Source organism: Manis javanica, chromosome 4 (assembly GCF_040802235.1).
Source record: "Manis javanica isolate MJ-LG chromosome 4, MJ_LKY, whole genome shotgun sequence".
NCBI lineage: Eukaryota > Metazoa > Chordata > Mammalia > Pholidota > Manidae > Manis > Manis javanica.
In genome coordinates, this window is record NC_133159.1 from 110,784,278 (window position 1) to 110,809,348 (window position 25,071).

Genomic DNA, 25,071 nt, shown 5'->3' on the forward strand with positions numbered 1-25,071 from the left:
TGCATTGTTGCCAAGGGCTAAGCTAACCTTTGATAAGCAGCACGGAAAGGAGGAGAACATAAATTTCCCAGAAGCTTTTCAGGACAGTGTTCCTGAAGAATAGAACACGCAGAAGCTAGATGATGATCTTGGCATGGAATATCAAAACCTGCAGGGAGGTAGTCAATCATTGACTACCCCGTCTCCACCTAACTGGGAATGCCCCCCTTGTTTGCAATGCTAGTGAAATTAGTGATGAAGAATTTTATAGGAAAATTAGAGAAATACAGTTATGGGGGAATACTGAATGGAATAACCCTGACACTTAATCCACCTCATGTTTTTTTCCATCTGCTACTTCTATAGCTTTTCTTCTTCCTTTCTAATTACAGCCCTTTACTAGAATTTGTGCCTCATATATGAAATTACCAAGTACCATAATTCTTCCAAGTGGTAAAGATACCTCAAGACAAGTGCTGGGCATAGAAGCCATGGAGCGTAAATCTGCAAAGAAGTGAAAAGCTAACCTTTCAAAGAATATTGCTTCTCTCTCACTTACCAGCTTTACATCTCCCTGTATGGCCCTGGAAGATGGCTGGTTAGTCAGAGACGGGTAAGATTCCTCAAGGCAGGAACAACCTAAGACAGGCACAGTCACAGATGGGCCATCAGGGGAGAAAATGGGGGCCAACAGAGGTGAGGCTTAAAACCTCACCTCCCCAGTTTTGAAAGAAATTGTCTACACCCGTGGATGTTTTGTTGCCCTTGTCTAACTTGGATTAATACCTAGTCTATAGGCACAGACCTGATCATCTACACTTGCCCTCTTACAGCACTAAATCATGCTTTCTATCTTTATCTTGCATCTACCTACAATAGAATAAATATTATGAGGGGATAAAATGTACCCATTGCATTAACAATATAGATGATACCTGCCTAGTTAACTGTGGCAGTAGGTGACCTGTATTTCACCCTGAGCTGATAGACTCCATAGTCACTGCTACATGCTGCATGCTTCTGTGGTCACATGCATTACTTAGAAATCGCTTTGGATAGAAACAAGAAACACAGAAGAGTACATGTCGCTAAGAAAAGTTTAGGTCAAGGAACAGAAAAAGATCACCTGTCTAACATTTGACTAACCATGTATAGATTAGAAAGAAACAGAAAGAAAAAAGCTTGCCTATGCTTGTTAATCAAAAGAACAGACAAAAAATAATCATATCCTTGTGCAAAATGGTATAAATACAGTTGTCATCAGTACTTTGTCAAGAGACCACCTCCATCTGACTCTGTGTCCTGTCTGTCCATGCACCGACTTCGTCTCATCTTTTCAGGCAACATCCCCCCATGGGAGCTGGACTCCGGCAAGAAGGGGCATTGGAAGAACGAATGCCCCAACTGAGGCAAAGCCCTGAAGCCAGTCGCTGCCAGGAGGAGCCTCATGGAGAAAGGCTCACTAGCCTGGCAGGAACAGACTCAGACTGACAAGGACCGGGCTCTCTCACACTCAGCCCCCATGAGCCCACAGTCAAAATGAAAGTTGGGGGGCAACACATGACTTTCATGGTTGATACAGGGGCAGAACACCCTGTGATCACCCTTCCTGTAACTTCCTTTAGTAAAGACTACAGCTATTCTCGGAGCCACTGGGACATAAGCAGTCCAGCAACACTTTTGCCAAACCAGCCAATGTGAACTTGGTAGCCACAAATCCTGACATAAGTTTCTCCACCTGCCCGAGTGCCCCATTGCCCTCTTCAGCCAAGATATACTCTCAAAGCTTGTAGCCCAAATAACTTTTGAACCAACTGGACGTACCAGCCGGTACCTAAACTTAGGCCAAGAAGAGCCAACTGGCAATAACCACACCCTGGGAAGAGGAGTGGAGGCTGTTCTGTGCCCAGACCCTCTCAGGTAGTCCACCTGAATTCAGAGCTGCCTTCCGTCAGTATGGGCGGAAGACAACCCACCTGGACTTGCTCATAACCAAGTCCCTGTCATTGTAGAATTGACTCTGGGGGCCCAGCCACAAAGACTGCAGCAGTATCCCCTCTCACAAGAGGCGAGAGGAGGCATCCAGGAACATCTGATCAGACTCAGAGAGGCAGTCATTCTAACCGAGTGTCAGTCACCCTGGAACACCCCACTTCTACCAGTCAAAAAGCCAGGGGGAGGGTACTGGCTGTTCAAGACCTGCAAGTCATTAACAAAGTGACTGTTCCTTTACACACTGTGGTCCCAAATCTGTACACCCTCTCAGCCAGAACCCGGGGTCTGCCAAATGGTTCACTTGCCTAGACTTAAAAGATGCCTTTTTCTGCCTCTGTCTGGCCCTCCAAAGCCAGCTCTTGTTTGCCTCCGAATGGACTAAACCAGATATGGTGACAGGTGCAGTTAACATGGATGCAGCTTCTGCAAGGGTTCAAGAACTCATCCATTCTCTTTGGAGAGGCATTGGCCACAGACCTTGCCAGCTTTCCAAGGGAAACCACATGCTGCACCCTCCTGCAGTACTTAGATAACCTGGAAAATTGTGCAAAAGGCACAAAGTCCCTCCTGCAACTCCTGTCAAACTCAGGATACCAAGCCTCATAAAAAAGGTCACAAATCTGCCAGCAACAAGTCCGGTACTTAGGCTTCCTCCTCACCCAGGGAAAAAGGGCAGTAGGGCTGGAGAAGGAAAAGGTAATTATCTCCTTAGTGCAGCTCCAGATGAAGGAAGGCATATGAAAGTTTCTGGGGGTCACCGGATTCTGTGAAATCTGGATTCCTGGATTCTCGGCAATGGCAAAACCCCTCTACAGCCTCCTGGGTGGGGCCATACTGAGAACCCCCTGTCTAGAAGAGGCAAGAGACACCTTCCTGGAAATAAAGGTGCTTCAGAACAGGCAGCAGTCCTAGGCCTACCAGATACCAAAAAGCCCTTCAGTCTCTTCATACATTAAAAAAAGTAGTCCTCAATGTTCTCACATAAACTGTTAGGCCCTGGCAGTGGCAGGTTGCAACCTGTCAGAAAAAAAAAAATAAATCCAATCAAGGCAGGATGGCCACCCTGCCTCAGGACACTGGCAGCCACAGTTCTATTCATTTAAAAAGCAGATAAATTTATTCTAGGACAAAAAAATAAATGTCAAAATCCCCCATACTGTTGTGTGCCTCTTAAACATACAGGGACACCAATTCCTCTCCGACTCTCAGCTGGCACAATACTAAAACTCCTCAAGGCTGTCTGGCTCCCAGAAAGTAACAATTCAGCATTGCAAAGAACTCCAAAAGGAAAACAACCCTATAACACAGGGGAAACAGATGGAAGATAAGGCAGTCTAAAAGAGAGGCCAGTAAAAAACAGATAAAGCTCCTTCCCTCACCATGGCCCTGATGCCCCCAGTGGAGGCCCCTCCACCCAAGTACACTGAAAAAGAGAAGGACTGGGCCATGGCTGAAGGAGCCACCCTATCTAAAAAAAAAAAAAATGATGGTTGCTGCCTAACAGACACGTATTTGTCCCAACTGCAACCAGAAGGCATCTAGTCAGCAAGTACCATCAGCTCACCTACCTAAGAAAACTGCACTAGAAGCCCTTCTCAAGGAGCAATACTATATCAGCCAGTTGCCAGCATTTTTAAGCTGAGCAATAAATGAGCAGAGCATGACTTGTAACAGAAATAATACTCAATCTATACCACGACCCCCACCAGGTGTCCAAAGAGCAGGAGTTGCCCCCTTTGAAAACCTTGAAATAGACTTCACAGATGTCCAGCCAAGCAGAGGACTCAAATACCTTCTAGTAATAGTGTGTACATACCCTAGGTGGGTCAAAGCCTTCCCAACCAGGACAAAACAAAGCCAGGAGATAGCCAAAGTCCTCCTGAGAAAAATTGTGCCCCAGATTAGCCTACCACCTACAATTCACAGTAACAATGAACCTGCCTTTGTAGCAGATGCAGTACAGATTTTAGGTAAATCTCTTAATGTTATCTGGAAACTCCACACTGCATACAGGCCACAAAGTTCAGGGAAAGTAGAGTGAATGAATTGCACCCTCAAAGGAACCCTAGCTACGTTTTGCCAAGAAACTGGCCTCCCATTGCCAGACCTACTGCCCCTGGCTCTCCTTATGTACTCACTGCACACCTGAGACTCAAGGCTTTTCTCCTTTTGAATTAGTGTATAGACACCCTCCCCCATGTCTAGGAAGCCTCTCAGAGAACCTACACCAGATAAGAAATAAGGGAGCAAGAGAATAGCTCCAAGTCTTGGGAGCCACCCTAAATAAGCTGCAACAATACACCATAGAAAGCCCCAAACTCCTTAGAGACCCCAGTACATTCCTTCCAGGCTGAAGACTCAGTCTAGGTCAGAGTTTGAAAAAGGGACCCCTAGTACTTCAATGGACTGGCCTCCACATTTTTGTTCTAATCACTCCTACTGCCCTCAAAGTTGCAGGCATCATTCCGTGGGTCCATCATTCCAGAGTGAAAAAAGCCCATAATCCAGACAAAAATGTATATCAATAGAAGGCCCAGCCAGAACTCCAGAATCCTCTCCACATCCGCATCCGATGATTACCCTCTGATTAATGAACACCTGCGCGCTGTGGATCCTGGCCCTCGCCAGAATGGAATATCTCATCCTGGGCCTTAAACTCTCTGCTGCCACCCCCTCTGACTAAACTGCTCCTCAAAAAGTTGCCCTTTCCATTGTCTATTGGGTAATCGTAAGTTGTTTTGCTGTGCTTACCTGTCTCTCCTGACTGAACTCAAGTGTCAGAGGTACTTTCCAAAGTACCTCTCTATAATGTTACTTCTATCAAATTAACTGTACAAAGTTATAAAATGCATGGTCATCACCGAAGGGAGCTGCCCTCAGTGGCCCTCCACCTTTAGCACCTTTCCTCTCACACTCAAACAAGCCAGCCTTGAGTGCAATGCTTAGGTGCATACAAATAAATTAGGACTGAGAAAAACGGGGTATTTTTTGTTAAGCTCAGGCTTATCAAGAGTCTGAAGGACTCATTTCAACTTGAACACACAAGGCCCATACAGACAGATGCATGAAAACATAATCATTTGTGTTCTTCACAAAGTACTCAGGACAAGAACAAATCCTAGCTCAAAGCAATTACAAATATAAATACAAGCCATTATATCATAAACCAAAAAGATAATGTCTGCTAAAATGAAGTGTTTAAAGGGTCATCAGAGGTGGGAGTGATAAGGAAAATATTCAACACAGCCTTCAAGGTCAGCAAACTGCTTTTTTCCTCTGGCTGGCAAAGCCCTCCCAGCTCCCTCCTACCCTCCTCTGGGCTCCTCTTTTGCTCTGTGCGTGCGGAAATGCCACACATTAAAATAATATAAGTTGCTCCCCTTGCTTGTGCTCAGGGCTCAGACCATGGGAGATTACTCCCCCTCTGAGCCCGCCGGTGTAAAATAAAACCTTAACACTCCAACACCTCCAAGTGCCACTTGATTCTTCCATCAGTGATCCAGTCCAGGTTTTCCAGTATTTTCCCTAACACTATGGCTGACAGTTGCAGGGTCTCAAACCAATACCACTCCCCTCTCTCAGTCTCTATTGCAAACTAAAAACTCTCCACGTCCCTTCTACGAGTGGAGAGGAAACTGATCTGCTAGTTTATCAGGTTCAGAGCTAAGATTATGCCTCCAGAAGTGGGTTGTGTTGACCAAGGAACTGAGGGGAGGGATTGAGTAAAATGACACATAGGATGTTAATGAGGAAAAAAAGCTTTATTTTCTACAGGGTTAAGCACAGGTGCTTCCCAGCATGGATGGGTGCAGGGACTGAGGAACTGTGAGATCCTGGACATCAGACAGAAAAAGCCTTCTGGAGAGAGCTCACCGGAGCATTCCCCTGCTCAGCCTGGGCAAGCAAGAAGGGGAATAAGGGAAGGATACATAGGCTGGGCTTTCCTTGGCCCTTTGGATTCTTGTTTTCTCCAGTCACTTGCCTCAGCACTGGAAAACGAGGTCAGCAGCAACCCCCAGAGCCACGACCACAGCCAGAGCCCTGGGGCTGATGAACAACGCTGCCATCACAGAAGTGGGAGCCACGGAGCCAGCCTCAGTGGGACCTGCGGTGCCTGTGATGGCAAAGGCAGCAGTCGCCCTCAGAGACAGGAGCACAGCCCACAGGGGCTGGAGGTGAGTGCGGGGCTGGGCTCTTAGGGGGGCACTTGGGAGGGGGCTGGCACTGCTTCGGGTTCTGCTGGCAGGACATCTCGGCAGGGGTGAGTGAGCCTGGGGGAACGAAAAACACAAGAAACCTTGTGTCCATATGGAGGCTTTAGGCCAATGTTTCCTCTTTTAAGTGTAGATCCTTGTAAGTCCGGGGAGAGGAAATCTGGGGCAAAATACCTCTAAAAACTGAAATCAGTCAAAGGGAGAAATAAAGTTTAAAACCTATTTATTGCTCACAAACTGCAGTCCTGGGGCATCTTCTTCTCTGCTCTGGAAGAAGCCAGCCAGCAAGCAAGCCAGCCCTCTTCCCTTAACCTCTCAGGTTCAGGCACTCCCTCCGTTCTTGCCCAGGTAATTACCCACTGACATGGAGATGAACTTCTCTCCACCCCTGAGGATATGCAAATGCACTAAAGCCAGGCAAGATATTCTGGAAATGTTACAATTTTACCCACAGTCCTTTTCCCCTCGAGGCAATTGCCCCTCAAGCCAAGATCAGGAGAAGGGAAACAAACTGATCTGGACTTTAAGGGGACTAGATAGACTCCTTCCTCACACTATTTCTCCTGACAGATGAGCAAGCTGACAGAGTGCTAGGTGAGTCTCCAGGGTCACTGCCCTGAATGCAACAGCGGCCTGTCACTCAGACACAGCGTGAAGGCGCCCCCTATAGGTAGCCAGTGCACACGACTTACACTGTCCCATGACTCCAGGATTTCCCATCCCTCTGGACCCAAGTGAAGACATTGACAACCACGGAGGGTGCGAGAAGGACATAATTCACCTCTGGCAGACAAGGAAGGGAGAGATCGCGAGGTCAGCCACAGACATACCATATTAAAAAGAGACAATAACAAAGAATGGAAATGGATACTTGTGAGATGTCACACAGGGTGGAATGGCTGAGGAGAGAAGAGAGTGGAAGATAACATAGCTCTATGCATGCCACTGCTCTGACTTTGCCAGTGGAGCTGGGCATGAGAACACGGCATGTGGAGGGGGTCAGCCTGAGGCTAACGGCGCTATTAGAGAACCTGGGTCTTCTTACAGCCCAGTCCTGTCTGTGTCTCTGTCTTACATTACACAAGCCTGAGATTTGGCCTGAGCCATCACCTGCTTTGCGTTTGGGAACTCTTTCTCACTCATTCATTCCCAATTTCTTTACTGAAAAACCATGTTGGACTTCAGCGATAGGTCAGACACCATACTCAGCATCAAGGATCCAGAAGAGAAGGAGGGAGGTAGTCTCTGTTCCCAGAGAGCTTAGAAACTAGCCTAACGGGATAAACATCAAATACAACACTGGTGAATGTTCCCAAAAGGGAAATTCAGCTCTTTTGTGGGGAAAAGGGGCTAATGTAGTCTGGAGCTCAGATAATTTCAGAAGTAGATTCTTCCTTTTTTTTTTAATCACCAGTGTTTTTTGGGAACAAGCACAAATCATTTTCAGTCCAAACTTGGGCAATCTTGGGTCTTTGCCAGGCAACAATGAGGGCATGACACAAATCACACAAATCTGTCAAGAGTCAGAGGATGAAGAACATCTGGAGTTGTTCTTATGAAATGCAAATAGATTTCTGGTTCACTTCCCTAAATCCCATCCTTTATTCTCTATGTTGATGTTTTTTACCAGTGGCCTCCCATCTTTTCATTGTGGAGAATATGAGTCAGAACCCCCACTTTAGAGCCTATCCTTTTATTATTGGTCAGAGACTGACAGACAGGGAGATGACCTGTGCTAATAGAAGAGTGACTCAGCAACTAGCCACTGCTCCAGGAGCATGAAGGCAGCTTGGGGTGGAAAACACACGAGCATTCACCCTTAGTGGTCCTGACACTCTGGGGTCATGCAGAAGCTTGGTAAAGACTGAACCTGGTTTAGCTGATCAAACCTTTGGGACAGCTCATCTGGTTTTGCTGACCAGTATGATAGGAAAATTCAGTGCAGTATTGAAGATCGCTTTTTTTTAAGTGCTCCTTCCAGCCACATACATTGTAGATTTAATTCCAGGAAGCACATTTTGACCAAGATGCATCAGTGACAAATTAATCAATCAACCAAGGACTGCACATACAATACATGTCAAACACTGTTTCCTTAATAAATGAATCCCATTCTGGTTCCAGGCTTCCCCATCACCAGGAACATCTGTATCCCATGAAATGTGGTTGAATCATGTACAGGGAAGGTAGAATGAGGAGGCCTGGAATACTGCCTTTGCTTCCAATTTAAGGATGCATTTCCTGGCTTCTTCTCTGGGTCCTAATTTCCACATATAAACACTGACTCATTTCTACTGATAATTTTGATGATTGAATCAAGCTCTAACCTGGTTTTAAAGACACATATACAGTTTATAAAGATTTTGGCTAGATCTCCAAAGCTGAAAACAGTAAAATAGTAGGAACCAAAGTGCCTCTATTCTAAAGGCAAGATATATGGGAATACCCCCTCAGACACAATGCAGTCTCAGGACTGGCCCTACGCCTTCACAGCCCCATCTCCCACCTGCATGCCAGCCTATATAAAAGGGATACTAGGAATAGGTAAAAACTGTCATGTAAAAATTTGGGAAAAGGTGTGTGGCATTTTTCTCCTCCCCATGGGGAGTAGGAGCAGGGTGCTATATACAGGGGCTATACAGCCAAATGAAGAGACTCTAGGAGGACCACTCATGGAGATTAAAGGTGCCTGAAAGAGAGATGAACAGTTTAATCCTTGCTTAGGCTATGCATTATATCTATTCTCTATCCCTAATGTGCTGGGAGGAAAGGAATGGGCAATTCAGACAGAACCACGCACAACCAGACACTGGGGAAGGCAGCCAGGCTTGAGCTATTGTGCCAGTGCTCTCCCCGGGAGGGTTGTCTAAGGGCAAAAGGATACCCACAATAAGTGGCAGATATTGGTAAAATAAAAACACGATCTATGCCACCGTGCTGTCGGGACATCCCTGCATATCACATGTCTCCTGTGAGAGAGTCAACAAGAGCGGGCAGAGTTCAGAGCAAGACCAAGGGGATGCCCTCACTCTCTCGCTACTCCCCTATCCCTTGTCTGCACTTAAATTTACATTTACAAGGAAGATAAAAGCCTACCCAGAATGTGGAGGGGAAGGAAGTCCCGCCAGCAAGGTCTGCTAGTCCTAGTGGGAAGGGAGGGCTTGAGATTAAGTTACTTTGAATTAAGTTGGGCTGGGCTGGGGCATGGAATGAGCCTGAGATATCTTTCCGTGATTGGAAAGGATGATTCGTTTTAGCACAGTAGAGGGCAGCACTTGGGAAGAAGTAAAATGTTCTGTGTTGGAGCAATGCCGCTCAGCAGCACAGACTGTTCGTCTTTGTACCAAGGGCAGTTTTTAGGTCCTCGTCCCCATCTGCATTGAAAGATGAATGCTGCATCATTACTTAGCTAGTGCCCTGTCCCTTCAGAATCGGTGCTGTGAAGTCAGTGTGCGTGTGTGTGTGTTTATTAAAAAGGGTGGAAAATGCTAGATATATGCCTACACATGAAGTTTTTGTGCTGCCAAATACACTACCCTGTCAATTCCCGTAGGCCATCTATGAGTGAAGGAGAGTCAGGTTTTCTCTTTTTGCTGGTCTGGAACCAGGCTGCCACACGTATAAGTGGCGGGGCTGTATTTGGAAGAATGAAGGAATGGAAAGCACCGCTGGATACGGTGATGCTTTCCGTAAGGGGTAATCAGAAAAAGAGGATTTGTAATTTCACATACTCAGATGCTGGCTCTGAACAGCACCTATGGAGCAGGGATTGAAGGTATGCAGAAAAGGATACACCCAGGCAAGCCTTCTGGGGAGATTCAGATGTCCCTCCAGATGCAATAGACTCGGCTCAGCACCAAAAGTTAAGGAGAATGAGGTGGGGAGCAGCTTCAGGCCAGGGAAGGTACTTGTCTCTTGGACTGTGGGTTCATCTTAATGGTGTTCCTGAGGCACTGAGCCCCAGAGCAGCAATGGTGCCTGGACCTATGGCAGCAATTGGAGTCCCCAGCCACCTTGCCCCACTGCACTGCCACGGAAGTAGCATTTCCTGTTGCAGTGGTAGCATCGCAATGCCCAGGTTCCCCTCAGGCAGCAGTTGCCAACAGAGCTGGAGCCATGGCAGGATGAGACAGGACACATATTCAGAGATGACTTAAAAGACATATGGGGGGGTGTTTGGTACACCTGATGGTTTCACTGAAGCATGTCTCAGCAGGACCTAGTCAACACCTATTCACAGATGCATCAAATGATAATCAAACTGTTTTTTCTTGTGAAATTTAAGTGGGTAATACATGAGTAAACTAAGCATCAGTAGGAAAAAATCATTACCCAGGCAAATTTTTTAAGAAGAAAGATCCCTTCTCTAGACAAATTAGATAGGTATGTATGCACATGAACATTTATCTCCACAGATTTACATGGTGTTTGCTAGACTGCCAGCTATCTGCACAAACTCAGCCATCAGAGGTTGAAGAGTAGCTGGGCCAAGAGTCAGTTCACTCTGGCCTTTAAGGCTCTAATTCCAAGGCTGGATCCTTCTCTGCCCGGACTTCTCTCTACTGTCCATCCTCTTTCCTTTTTCCTTGTTCTTTCATTCCCACCTCTTCATCTAAGGCTTGTGGGTCCTGTCACAAGAGAAAGGAAGAGAAACTTCCCTGGTTTCACATAAAACCTCCTTCCTGTGGAGTCAGATGAGAGGAAACGCTAGTGGTGAGGGCACCTTTCCTGAGAGATCCCAGAGCTGAGCTCAGAGGGTGGCACGGCTCTCAGGGGAACAAGTGGAGCATCTCACCCCAGCAGCGTGAGTGAGGGCCATTCCTGGGGGTTCTCCCACCTCCTCACTCACCCCTGCCAGGGGCCCCCATGGGAGCTTCCAAGCGGCCTTCCTGAATTCCATGGATGATTCATGAAGGTTCACACTTTCCTCAGTTCAGGTGCACACTGTGGCCTGGGGGTTCCCAAGGAACCAGTCACCGGGTCAGAGATTACAGGGCTCCAGGGCTCCATGTGCCTGTTCTTTCTTAGGAAGCATCTTGTTACACCCTCTCCCTTAACTCATTGAAAGAGGGCAGGAGGAAGGGAGATCAGTTAGTGGCTGTGGAGCCAAGGGAACAGAACAGATTAGGAGTGACTTTGCAGGAGTGTGTGTCTAAGACTTAGTACCCCATCATCTGCACAAGCTGGAGAGTGTGGGTCAAGCAGGAGTGACGCCGTTGGTGCCCAGTCTGATGGCCAAGGGGATAGAATATAAATGAGTTCAAAAAAAATGTGAAGAGATCCTTTTAGGAACTTTGTGTTTGAGATCACAGTAGGACTCTGGTGTTGCTGTATCCCCAGGATGTTTGGAGAGATGAGTCTGGGGCCTGGGGATCTCCCACTCAAGAGAGACCTGGAGGGAAATTTCTGAAATGGACTCTAATTATTTTCTTCCTCCTCTCTTCTCTCCCTTCCTTCTCTCCTCCATCTGCTCCTTTCTTCTTCCCTTCCGTCTTTCCTTTCATTGTCTTACTCACCAAGAACCTTTCCTGATCCCTCGTATAACAAAGTGGATGGCATCTATGATATTTTTATTGACACAAGGTCTCCGATCAACTGGACGTGGCAAATAGCCAGTGTTTTGAACACAAAAATACCTAAGACTCTAAACTATGACTGTCAAAATCCATGGAGGATGTGGACACTAGTAAAAACACAATGTTCCCAGTAGTTCCCAGTGTATGGCACAACCATGAGCATCCCTGGACATTACGGGATGCACACTGGAGACTTTTCATCTCCCTCGGTGAGCACACATATCCACACACATTCTACACACGGACACACACACACACTACCCCTGCAGCTGCTCTCTTCCACAAGCTGCCTCTGTCAGACAGAATGGGAAAATCATGGATGACATCACCAAGGCAATTTCTGGATTGTCCAGAGTCCCAGTAATCTCATCTGAAGCAGTGACTCAGGGCTGTCTGATCCTCAAATCCATGCACGTGTGTGTGTGTGTGTGTGACAAACCTTAAGTTGTGCGAATGACTTAAGAGTGAGGGTCATGTGTTACCACCTTTGATTCCTAAGCAATAATGGACTGAGAACTACACATGAATGCTTTTACTTGACCTTTGCTAAATTAAATTTATATCTCTGAGAGGACAGAGACACCATGTCTGGAAACAGATTAATGGAAACTAGAGATCAGAAAGGAGTCAGAGGGGCCATGGGTTTTGACTAGGGACTAGATTTCCTATGGCATATCCCTCATGCTTCTGCCCCCAAGTCTGAGCTTCTGACAGCTAAGTACTCCTGCCTCACGCACACACGTGGTCTGCTCTGCCTCTGCCTCCTGCTGTCCCATCCTCTTCAGGTGCGACTTGAGTCCCAGTAAGTATTTGGCTTCAGGGCTGAACATACTCCCTCAACCTTGGAAAAACATCCTCCTTGCCCTGTGCCCAAAATAGAATCTGGCTTCTAATAGGGGAGATCCTGTTCTGGCTGCAGGCATGGGACCAGGAAGTAGGCCGAGAAATCTCTCCTTAGGGCAGTCATGGGATCCCAGCAGCAGACAGTCAGAGATCTCTAAGGAGACTGAAGGCTAATTTAGGGCTCTGAGAAGGAGCTGAGAAGCAATACTCCCATCTGAACCCCTGATAAAAGACATTTTGAGGTACATACAGCCTCCACATCCTCAGGACTCCCCCAGTAAACACTATACTATCCCAGGTCTTCGTCCAGCTCCCTAAGAAAGACATTTTAGGGATTATGTTAAATGAGAAAATCCGTGTTAGAGAAAAAGTTGTCTGAAAAAGAACTCTGAATGTTTTCTGAGCCACACTCTTCCCTCAGAATACCAGGGCTCTGCCACTGACATGGGTGATGGTCGAGCTGACTTCAGGTAAAGGCAGTGTAGGAGTTGGGGTAGTCAGGGTGGAAGATATGGCAAAGAGCTGTGTGGCACCTGAGGCAGACATGGAGATGTCTCTGCAAGTTTCTGCAAAGTTGCTTTCTACCAATTACTTAACTGCCGGGGTCCAGCTCCAGCAAGTCCAGGAGTCCCTGAAGGATGAATGGTGTCAGCCACTGAATGAATGAGTGAGGACACAGACACTAGCCAAAGCTGAGCCTGGCCTCTAAAGAAAAGTACCAGCTTGATTATATACTCTTGGACTGCATAAATAAAGTACAGATATTAATCATATAATTGACACATAGCACAGTTACATGAGTTTGGAGAATGAGATTAAGTCATTTGGCATTTCTTAGCAAGTTAACTTGTTTCTAACTAAGCTTGGTTTTTAGTTATTGCGGCCAGAAAATCTCACAAAGGTTAGGTAGGTGCCAGACTCTTGGTTTCCTTACAGATGACTATCTAAAGTTCACTATTCTATTGTTTTTATGTAGGGCCCTCATTCTTTCATAGCTATACTCCCATTCTTCATCTCCGGTAGGACAGAAGGAGGCTCTCTCTGAAAGAACACGGTGACTTTTTGGCAGGCAGGGACAAATTCTATGGACTGTGCCTCAGACCCATTTTCAGTAAGACTTAAAATGGAGATTTTTCAGATCTGGAGTTATGTAATGCCCTGTTCTCATTTGTTTTATAGTTTTCCAGGTTGTTCTTTGGCTGGCTAACTACAGAATAGCATTTGTTCTGTGTACCCATGTGTTGCCATTAATCATTGAATATGTTATTTGGAGGCCACATAGGGGAGTGGAAGGAACCTCGACCTAGGCAAATTTTCCATGTCTTTTTTCCCATAAACTTGGGTCCAGTACTCATAGGTTCTCACTTTCCCATCACCAGGGGTAGTCACAAGGGCAGTAGTGGCTTTTTCCAACTTCCTTTGGGGCTACTACCAGAAATTTTCAAGGAGAGTTGGACATGGCCTCTTCCCTGAAGGGGCAGCTTTAATTGAAACCAAAATGAGCAAATTTATTAGGAGGGGCATTTTGAGCAGGAGGAATATCAGGGTTGCTCCTCTGGGAAGACCGCTGTGGAGTCCCTTCCATCTGACTGCCTGGACTGGGTCATCTGGCTGGTGGTTTGGACTGGCTCCCAACACTTAACTTCTCTGTGTCTCAATTTCCCCACCAGTAAAATGGAGGTTGAACTGGTACTGTGGAATACAAGTAAAAGAAACAGAGCAGTGAGGTGGATTCCAAGTTATTCTTTTGGATCAGAGCCTCTGAAGACGCTCTCTGCTTTGATGTTGGTAGGTGATCGTTCAGAGTTCTCTGAGAGGAAAGAGTCCTCCCAAACTAATTTCACATCTTCACTGAGCTCCCCAGGAAATACCACTGACCCCTAAGCTTCTATACTCAGTATGAATACAGGGACCTGAACTTATGCACTTTAGACCGGCCTTGCCTTTTATCAGGTCATTGAAATCCAGGATATCCAGCACAGCAGTGCTACCTCCTTCTTAGTGCAAATCCTTTCTAGCAACAGGAATAACGTTATAGAAAAGAGACATTTATAATAGAAGGACTTTCCAATTGGAGAAAAATCATGAAAATAATCCATAATACATAAGAAAAACTAGGTACTTTTGAAATCATTGCAGTTTGGAGTCAGTGTAAGGTATATGGGAAAACTGTGACTTATAAATTTGCAGACTTTTAAATTTATTCACTCAGGACCAATTAGAAAATATCTGAAGTTCATATGTGTATTTATTCTAAAACATTTGGGATTGAGAACTGTCATAGTCTGATATTTTTTCTACATTGACTTAAATGTGACTTAGTCTCGAAAGAGGATTAGCAGAACATCTTTTATTAGTCCTTCAGTTGGGTGCTCTCTCTCAAAAAAATTCTTTGAAAATCTTTGGGCTCATGAAGTTTAAGAATTTTGTGGGACGATCCTCTAATATTCAGTACATTGTGGTCACTATGTAAGTATAACATTAACTAGAATCAAATAATTCTTGAAATTAATCACTTGGAGTTGTTTAATATTATTCTTTAACTTATACAATGACTGGTGGGCCTAGTGCTTGCTGACATTACTTTCCGTATCACTCACATACTCACACACACACATTTACATCCTGAGAGTTATAATATTTCCTTCTAAGGTAATTGAGAGAAGATGTGTGGACATTTTGAATGACATCAGATACAAAGGCAGGGAATTACCTTGGATTGACATTTCCACTGAGAATAATCACAAAAGTTAGATAACATACAGTGAAATATCTGTCTGAATGCATCATAAATCTACCTACCTAATTAAGATTTACACACCAAGTTCTAAGAGAGAAGAGAAACTGAGGGATTAGCTGAGCATGTAACAGAGCGTTTCCCTTGATGTGTTTGTTGTTCTGAAAAGCCATAGTTAGGAGACTGAGAATTGAAGCGTATTTCAGAAAAGTCATGGGGATTGGATGGAATGCAAAACTGGAGCTCATGGCTGTCAAGGATGAGGCGCTCTGGTAAATGCTCCTGGCTTTGATTGCAACTGGAAATAAAGAGAACCGGAAGTAGACCAGCAAGAAGACTGAAGCCACGCTTTGAATTATCTCAGTTCCTGGTCACATTAATATTATATGGGATTGCTAGTTCTCTTAGGCTGCTAGAAAGAAAAGAAAAGTCAACATTCGGAGACTCAAATTACATCTGATATTTTGCACACAAAGCTCTACAGTCAATCCAAAACTAAGCAAACACATGAGGAAAATCACTTCACTGAAAAACCAAGAGAGAAACAGGCAATGCAAACAGGCCCCAGGAGACTTAGCTAATGCAGTTATTAGACAACCCAGACTGGAAAATATCTACGATTAGTGTGCTCAAGAAACTGAAAGGCAATGTGGAGAACTTACACAGAGATAAAGAAATTATAAAAAGCAACAAAATAGAAGACTAGAACTGAAAAATAAGTGAAATTAAGAACTCAGTGGAGAGGCTAAATAACAGACTAGACAAAGCAGAAGAGAAAATCAGACAACTGCCATATTGGAAAGAAGAAAATACTAAAGCACGGGAAGACAAACAGTTGGAAAGTACCAAACAGCACATCAGAGGAACGTGGACTGTCGTGTAAAGGTCTGATGTATGTTCATTGTGCTTGGCGGCCCAGGAGCAGAGAGAGCAGAAATAAGCAGGTTATGAAGGGATGATTAATGCCCCAGTAGTCTGCAAAGCCACAGGTTCATAAATGGTTATGAATCCCAAGTACAATAAACAAACACCAAGAAAGCAAATCCCAGGCACATCCTATTGAAATGGAGACACCCAAAATAAATAAAAACTTAAAATCACCCAGAGGAAAAGACTTTCAAAGGAGCAAAAAATTCAGACTGACAGCTGGCTTCTCAACAGAAAGGAGTCAGGTTAAAATATTAATAACATCTTCAAAGTGTCAGAAGAAAACACAAACTTACTGTTATTTATTGATCAGTTATCTACTGCCAAAATAATGCTTATAAAGCTGTATAAAAAACAGCCATAAACCTCAGAGGCACAGGACAGGTACTCATTGGCTATGCACGTGCAGGAACAAAGCTGCTTTCTGACCTTGGTGAGAGTTGCTCACATGTCTGTGGGTCAACTATTGGCAGATAAATGTTGGAATTAACTGGAATCACTAGGACCACTGGTTTGCTTCATGATTCACTCATCCTCTAAAAGATTAGATAAGGCACGTTTCTTAAGGTTGATGGCAAAGCAGAAGTACACCACCTTTTTTTTCAAGACCTCTGCTTATCACGATTACTACCGTTCCACGGCCACAGCAAGTCACGGCTGCACAGAACATCAAGGATCCTGAAAATACAATCTACCCTTTGGCGTTAACAGCTGCAAAGTGTCACAACAAGGAGCATGGGCTTAAAACGGGGTGAAGAATTACTGTGACCATTAATGTAGTCATTTCAGCATTTATATCCACTGGAAGTACCATGGACAAATAAGGGCCTTCTCGTAACAAAAAAAAAAATATAGAAATAATTACTATCATGCTGGGCAGAGGGAAATACTAAAAGGAAGAAAAACGACCTCAGATATTATCTTAGAGATTCAGGAAAGAATAATAAACAAGAAAGGTAAATATACAATAAACCTAAATGAATATTGGTTATATATAACAATAGCAATTATTTATAGAACTGAATGGAAAAATAGACAAAACCACAAAGATATTACTACCTACAAACATATTATATTTCAGTTATCGATGGAAAAATCATTTGAAGAACTCAGTGAGGATATATATGCTAGGAAAACATGATTAACAAATTTGATGTATTGGGCATATATGAACACAACAACAAACAATGTATATATGTTAGGGTCTAGGACTCCGGGGTTTCCCAGAGAACAAGACACACGGACACGGAGATGAAAATCCAAGCAAAGTCTTTATTCAGCCAGCAAACTGGGGTCGACAGCACCTCCCCTGACACGCAGGCCGAGTCCGAGCTGCCGACCCCGTAGCAACTGTGGGTATAGATTATATAGGATCTTTACAGCAGTTACATCAAAGCCCATGCAGTTCTACAACTAATAGGTTTAAAACACACTCTATATTTTAACCAGTGGGAAACACTGTAACCTTTTTAGGGAACGCGCCAGCTGCCTGCCCACTTCAATTGTTATCTCTTGCTTACCCAAGCATGTCTATGTGACTTATCACGGGTTACATCCCCAGGTGTTCCCTGGCTGTTGCCCACTTCTAGTTATCTAACTTAGGGTAGGCGCATTTCTCAGAAGCCTCGGGTAATTTACACAAGAAAAGACTGGGTGGCTCTCGCTCTAGGCAGTCAGGTTAAGTGTCATTAGTTCTTTTTCCTGACTTGATGCTCTCTGCACTCCGTTACATTTCCCCCCTTTTCTTGATCAGACTAAGGAATCTTCTGCAGCACTGTCTAGGGCCTGATATTTTTGGCGAAGGACCAGGAGTTGGACCGTGTCAAACCTCTCCTGCACAAACTTAAGCAGCCTGTTTATTATACACGGGCCGATGGTAAGCAAAAACAGCAGGATGACCAGTGGCCCTGCAATGGCCAAGAGGAGGGTAGCAAACTATGGCTTGTGCTTGAACCAAGACCCAAACCAGCCTTCGCTGCTGCTGCTTTCATATTCTTTACGCCGCCTGTCAAGATCTTTTTTTAGTTTGGCTAAGGAATCTCTGACTGCACCTGTCTTATCTACATAGAAACAGCATTCTTCTTTTAGGGCTACGCATAGCCCACCTTCTTTTAAGAACAAGAGGTCTAGGCCTCTTCGGTTCTGTAGGACCACCTCTGACAAGGAGGTGAGGGATTGCTCCAGGTCTGATATTGACTGTCGGAGCTGTTCTAGGTCCCTGTCGACTGCCAGCCTCAGGGCTGTGAGCCCTTTTTCCCGCGTCACATGGGCTGCGACCCTAGTGCTTGCCCCTGCTATCCCTAGGGAGAAGAGGGTCCCAATGGTCAGGGCGGTAACAACCTCCCTCTTGCTCCTGTGGGGGCTCAGCTTTTCTTCCCAATAAGAAAGGAGATATTCATGAGAATGATATATTAGGCGAGGTAGAATGGCCACCAGCACACAAAACTCACTGTTAGCATTGAACACAGAGGTGGATAGGGCCAGAGTGAGACCTGTCTTTGAGCAGAGCCACCAGCCCGAGGAGGGTATAATCCACTTTCCCTGCTCCCACGTAGTGTTATTATAGGAGGAGCGTAACTGGCTCTCGGTCATCGGGACTGTGCCTACACACGTACCAACGACTGAGACTTGAGCCATTGTAAGTCCCCACGGTCTCCCGTCCCAGTAAGTGGGATGGGAGTTGTTGATAGTGTAGAAGCCATTTATCCCGATTGCCTCATAGAAGGGGGGTGAACCTGGGTAGCATAGCCAACAGGGATCGGTGAGGGAGGAAGTGGTGTGGTTAAGAGTCTCTACTACTGCCTGCACCATTTCCCACATGGGATTATCTAACCTGGAGGGAGTGTGCTGGGCCCATAACCCAGAGGTCGATTGACCCGGTCCTCTCGTGGGCTCTGGAGCAATCGTTCTGGTCGGCATTTTCTCATCCGTTTTGCTCAGGCACTTATCCTGGATTTAAGGTTTCTGGGGATTTATAACTGGTTTGGGACCTGTGGCAGCGGTGGGAGTTGACACGGTTAATTTAATGATGAGGGTCGAGCCAGCATGCCCCCCATATTTATAATACACCATTCCCCACACTAGTCCGTTTATCCAGTGCGATACCTCAGTGTTCTTGCCTGTCTCGGTGAATTGAACTCTTACCCAATCCTGGTCCGTTTTGTCACAAGCCTTGGTTTTGTAAAGGGTCATAGGCTGGTGATGAGGGATGCCCTTGTTGACATAAGTAAATTTGACAGAATTGATTTTTGTAACTGTCCATCTCCAATCCCCATCGTTCGAGGTTACGCAGTCCCAGCTGGCACAAAAGAAGTCATGCCCCACCCCACAGTACCTTCCTTTACCTGTTCCTGGGCAAGCATAAAACCCATGGGAGCGAGCCAAATTTGGAGGGATGGATCGGTAAACGGGGTTGATCTGCCGAAAGCAGAAATACAGGTCAGGCCACCAGGTTCCGATTGGCGCACTGTGTTGTGTGGAGTTGATGACTTCCCCATTGTCGCTATCAATCAGCATCCAGGTCAGGTTCCTTGGTTGATGGGGGTTGGTGCCTCTGATCCCCACAGATGTGGCTCCTGTGAAGATCCATACTAAGGAGCTTATTAGCAGGATCTCTTTCATCTTCGGCTTAAGTGTAGTTTTAGGGGATTGGCAGGATGCTGCTGCACCTTCCACTCTTCTTTTCGGTTCCTTGGATCGTTACGAGGTAGGATCCGAACGTGGGTGTGGTGCATCCATGGAGCGATACCATCAACCTCTGACAGATGTGGGCTTTCTTGGCGCTGGATCGATATCCCAGTTCGCCCAGTTCAGCCAGCAAGTTCCCCATGGCTTCTTCGCACTCTTCACGGGTTTCCGTGGCCAGCAACAGGTCATCTACATACTGCAGCAGTGTCACACGGGGGTGGCTCCTGCGAAAGGGCTCCAGGTCCTGGCTTAAGGCTTCATTGAATAAGGTGGGAGAGTTCTTGAAGCCCTGTGGTAGTCTAGTCCAGGTAAGCTTCCCTTTTCTTCCATCCCCCCCACCCCACCTGGCTCTTGCCACTCAAAGGCAAACAAAGGCTGACTAACTTCAGAGACTGGGATACTAAAGAAGGCGTCTTTCAGGTCCAGAGTAGTATACCACACACATGCGTCCGTGGCAGGAGGCTGAGTAGGGTGTAAGGGTTGGGCACTGTAGGATGGATGTCTTCTACCCTCTCATTGACTTTCCGCAAGTCCTGCACTGGTCTGTAATCTCTACTGCCAGGCTTCCTCACTGGAAACAGGGGCGTATTCTATGCAGGTTGGCAGGTTTTAAGGATTCCTGTCTCCAACAGTCTATGGATATGGGGTGTTATCCCTTTCCTAGCCTCTTCCGGCATTGGATATTGCCCGACCGGATGGGTAGAGCCATGGCTTTGAGTTGAACAACAACCGGGGATAGGTGTTTAGCAAGACCAATTCCTCCGGTCTCGGCCCATGCGGAAGGGAACCTCTGTAAACTAGAGTCCATTTCTCCCCGGCCCCCCTTTTCTTGATCTGCCTGAAACAGACGATATTCGTCGGCCAGGGAGAGAGTTAACACATGCACCGGTTGTAGGGGCTGCCCTTCTTTGTCCATAATTTTTATCCCTTCAGGTTCAAAATGAATGCGCGCCCCAACCTTGGTTAGTAAGTATCTACCTAACAACGGTGCCGGGCTCTCAGGTAGGACCAGAAATGAGTGAGAGACCTGATGCCTTCCTAGGTCGACTTTTCTGCTAGTGGTCCAGGCACATTTCTTGGACCCTGTCGCTCCCTGGACTATACTTGTGCATCCTGGGTTCAGGGGACGGTGGGCCTGGTTAAGAACTGAATATTGTGCCCCAGTATCTACCATGAACCCAATGGGAGTCCCCTCCATGCACAGGGTTACCCAGGACTTGGGGAGGTGTGCCGAGCTCCGTCCCCGTCAATCCTCCTCTCCTAGGTGCAGGGTCTTAACAGGGTTCCCTCTTCCTTGTTCCTTTCTTTGGGGGCACTCCCTCTTCCAATGTCCATATCTTTTACACAGGGTGCATTGATCTTGCCCTTGTTGGGATTGGCGGGGTCCTGTTCCTCGAGGTGCCCTAGGGCCCTCCTTCACCCTGGCCAGGAATATCCTGGCCATCTCTTCCCTCTGCTTCTTGTTCTCCCTCTTCTGAAATTCTCTGTCTTCATTCCTATTTTTCTCCTGCATTACCCATTTCTCTTTCCTCAGCCTTTCTTCTCTATCCTCCGGATTTTCCCTAGCATTGAAGACCTTCTCCACCTGCTGCAGCAGTTCTCTAATAGATACCTCCCCCAGGTCCTCCTGCTTGTGGAGTTTTGTCCAGATATTGGGGGATGCCTGCTTGATGAATGAGAGGACTACAGGTGATCTATGTTCCTCTGCTTCCGCGTTATGGGGGTATACTGCCTGTAAGCGTCAAACAGCCTTTCCAGATATGTGGCTGGGCTTTCCATTTCCCCCTGAACAATAGTTTTTACCTTAGCCAGGTTAGTGGGCCGTCTGGCGGCCGCCTGGAGACCGGTCATCAGAGTCTGGCGGTAGACCCGGAGACGCTCCCTACCTTCCGCAGTCCCAAAGTCCCAATCCGGGCGCATAAGTGGGAATGCCTCGTCGATGATGGGCTGGAGGGTAGTGGGTCTTCCATTCTCTCAGGACATTTTTCCTGGCCTCATAGAGGATACGCTCTCGTTCTTCCGTCGTGAAGAGAGAGCGGAGCAATTGCTGGCAGTTGTCCCATGTGGGATGATGGGTAAACATAATGGACTCCACTAGACCTATAAGACACTGGGGGTCCTCTGAAAAGGGAGGGTTCTGAGTCCTCCAATTATAGAGGTCACTAGATGAAAAGAGCCAGTATTGATATTGTTGAGCGATGCCTGTACCAATGGCACGCACAGGCAGAACCGGCACTGCTACTTCTGAGGTGGAGGAGGGAGCCTCCCCTTCTTGTTCCCTGGCCCCCCGAGGCCTTAACTGCATTCCTCCTGTTCTACCTGGCCCCCAGCATGGGGCCAGTGCGGGGGCGTGTGGGGAAGCTCTTTCCGGCCTCCTGCCTCCCTCTGCTGAAGAGTCTGGGGAAGCTGTGGCCACCTGGTTCCCACTAGGCTCCCCAGTCTCGTTTTCTATCCTCCCGGCAGCTTCACCCCTCTCCTCCACATACGGGGGTGGCTGCTCAATCAGCAGAAGGGGGTAGAGAGGAGAACTATCGGGGAGGACAGGCGGTGCACTCGGATGCACAGGATTTCTGGCCCTGCGATCAGAGGGCTTTAAATTTTTCCTGAGCAACTAGGACGGAGGTCTTTAGTGGGTCAGTATGAGGTTTCTCCACCAAAAAGGGCCTCAGCCAGGATGGAGGGTTCTCGGCTAGATTTTCCCAGACCAAGATATAGGGGAGTTGGTCAGGGTGGCCCTCAGGGTCTCGTCGGGAGATAATGGTTTTGACTTTGGCCATAAGGTCCAGGGAAAGAGACCCCTGGGTCGGCCAGCCTACTCCAAAGGAAGGCCACTCGACTGAGCAAAAGGTGTCGACCTTACCCTTCTTGATGCCAAGGCTCATATTTAAGGCCTGTTCCTTGACCTCCAGGAAATGGGAAAGGATCAGACTCTTAGGAGTAGCCTGAGTCTGACCCATAGTGAAAAAGAAGAAGAAAAAGAATATGAGGGAGACAAAGGCGAAGGATGAAGATACCACTTCAAACAAGATGACTGTTGTATGTGCTTGTGAATGGGTGCCTGTCGTTGCACAGTTTTTCTTCTGTGGGGGACGTGAATTTATCTGGGATTTGCGGCTGTGACCCCCTTATCCTGTCACGGGAGTCTTCTAGTGGCAGGCTCCCTAATGGCTCTTAATTGCCCGACCTGTGCCCGCGGGGAATGATGTAGTGGCAGAAAGGAGGAACGGAGAGAGCAGGAGAACCTTAGAACAAGGAAACTTAAAATGAGAAGTGCAAAAAAATATATAAACCGAAACCAAAACACAATAAAACAATCAATGATAACACCAAGCACACACACCACATCTGATCGCACTCGTTCGGACCGGTCCTTCTTTCACTCTGGTGCGCACCACCCTCACCACTTTCAGGATCCTCAAAAACTCTCGTGATTCTCCCGAAAGGCGTCCACTCGGACTGCCGAAGGGTGACGAGCTCGATCCTTTCCTTCTTGGGTGCCAGGTTCCTGCCGATCAGACTTGCTTTCCTAAGGCCGAGTCACTCAGACCCTAGGGCCAAGATTAGTCACCTGGACTTCACCCAGGGTCACTAACCCGTGGGCTGGGACCACCAACCCGGACTCTCTCACTCGGGTCACTAACCCGAGAAAATAAACAGGATGGCGACTCCCGCTTTATAATGGATTTATGCAGACATGAGGGGGCAAACCTCGAATTACACTGCCCTGTCCAGACAATTAGACCTTGCCTCCAGCCGTCCTTTGTTCTCAGGGAAGCCACACGGATCCCGGATGAGCCCCCAAATGTTAGGGTCTAGGACTCCGGGATTTCCCAGAGAACAAGACACACGGACACAGAGATGAAAATCCAAGCAAAGTCTTTATTCAGCCAGCAAGCTGGGGTCTACAGCACCTCCCCTGACACGCAGGCCGAGTCCGAGCTGCCAACCCCGAAGCAAGTTTGGGTATTGATTATATAGGATCTTCACAGCAGTTACATCAAAGCCCGCGCAGTTCTACAACTAATAGGTTTAAAACACACTCTATATTGTAACCAATGGGAAACACTGTAACCTTTTTAGGGAATGCGCCAGTTGCCTGCCCTCTTCAATTGTTATTTCTTGTTTACCCAAGCATGACTATGTGACTTATCACGGGTTACATCCCCAGGTGAACCCTGGCTGTTGCCCACTTCGAGTTATCTAACTTAGGGTAGGCGCATTTCTCAGAAGGCTCGGGTAATTTACACAAGAAAAGACTGGGTGGCTCTCGCTCTAGGCACTCAGGTTAAGTGTCATTAGTTTTTTTTCCTGACTTGATGCTCTCTACACTCCATTACATATATATATATAAATTTAATTAAATATATACTTTTTATCAATTTTTATCAGATTGGAATTCAGCTAGAATTCAACAACAAAAAAAGACATGTAGAAAATCCCCATGTGTTTTGAAGTTCAGCAGCTAGTTCCAAGTAACTCATGAGTCAAATAGAACGCACAATGCAAATTAGGAATTTTGGAATACATATTAAAATTAGACAAAACATCTGTGGAAAGTAGGTAAATCTTTGTTTAGAAAATAATTTAGAGTTGTAAATGGAAGTATTAAAAAAGAAGAAAGGCAATATTCTAAGTAAAAATGTCAGTCAAAAAAGGAAAGTAATGCATAAGGAAAAAAATCAATGCTTCAAAATACCTATTTCAAGAAATTGGAAAATAGGAGAGAATTCAAAAAGGAATGAAGGAAAATGAAAGAAACAACAAAATTAAGAGCAAGCAAATGCAAAATAGATAAAATCAGTAAACCAATATAGGCAATTCTTTCAATAGATTAATGAAAACAATAGAATTTTAGCAAGGATGTTCAAGAAAAAAAAGAGGAAATGCAAGATTTCTAGTATCAAAAATGAAACAGAAATCACTATACAGATTTCCCAAATCTTATAAATGTAATAGGTGGACACCATGAAAATTTTTATTTCAATACATTTGAAAATTTAGGTGAAGTGGACAGATTTCTAGAAAAACATAACTTCCTGAAACAAATACAATAATACATCAAAAATATTAATATACATATTAAAGTAAGGGAATCTATAATATTGAAATCCTT

The 25,071-nt window shown here is 46.0% G+C and overlaps 1 protein-coding gene across 1 annotated transcript in view; it reads left to right on the forward strand.

Annotated features, from left to right (window-relative positions):
* The first annotated feature begins 5,576 nt into the window (after positions 1-5,576).
* The window catches only part of LOC140848992 (uncharacterized), a 28,714-nt gene continuing 9,219 nt past the window's right edge, over positions 5,577-25,071 (forward strand). Inside the window, exon 1 of the mRNA XM_073234660.1 lies at positions 5,577-6,149. The gene's annotated coding sequence lies outside the window, so the exon portion shown is untranslated. The remainder of the gene's footprint in view (positions 6,150-25,071) is intronic.